Here is a 443-nt window from a genome sequence, read left to right as displayed (position 1 = left end):
ATCCCCCTCTCCGTTACTACAGAGAAGTTTTCAAATGGTTTGCAGGCATTATGTAAATAGAAATGCAATCTTTTAGGGAACATATCTTCATTGCATTTCAACATTTATATAGCCGGTTAGTCGAGTCAAAATCGTAATAAAACATACCGCCTCTGCTTTTTTTCCACTTCGAACACTGGCCTAGTGGGCTCCAAGTATTCACTGTCATATGGGTATAAATGTAGACACTACAATAATCGGATCAGAATATTATATTTTCATCTTTTGTTGTTTCTTTACTGCAACAGTATTGCACTGAAACAGTAGACGGCATTCCGTATGAGGCTTCGCAAAATTTATGGACGTAACGTAACACACGTAGGCATATACGCGCACTAACAAAAAATACAATAAGCAATTTAACTACTATACCGAAGTCAAAAAAAGTTACGTTGCGTTGACGC

The sequence above is a fragment of the Thermobia domestica genome, chromosome 4 (genome assembly GCF_964235325.1).
Source record: "Thermobia domestica chromosome 4, izTheDome1.hap1.1, whole genome shotgun sequence".
Classification (NCBI taxonomy): domain Eukaryota; kingdom Metazoa; phylum Arthropoda; class Insecta; order Zygentoma; family Lepismatidae; genus Thermobia; species Thermobia domestica.
This window is presented reverse-complemented; position numbering follows the sequence as displayed.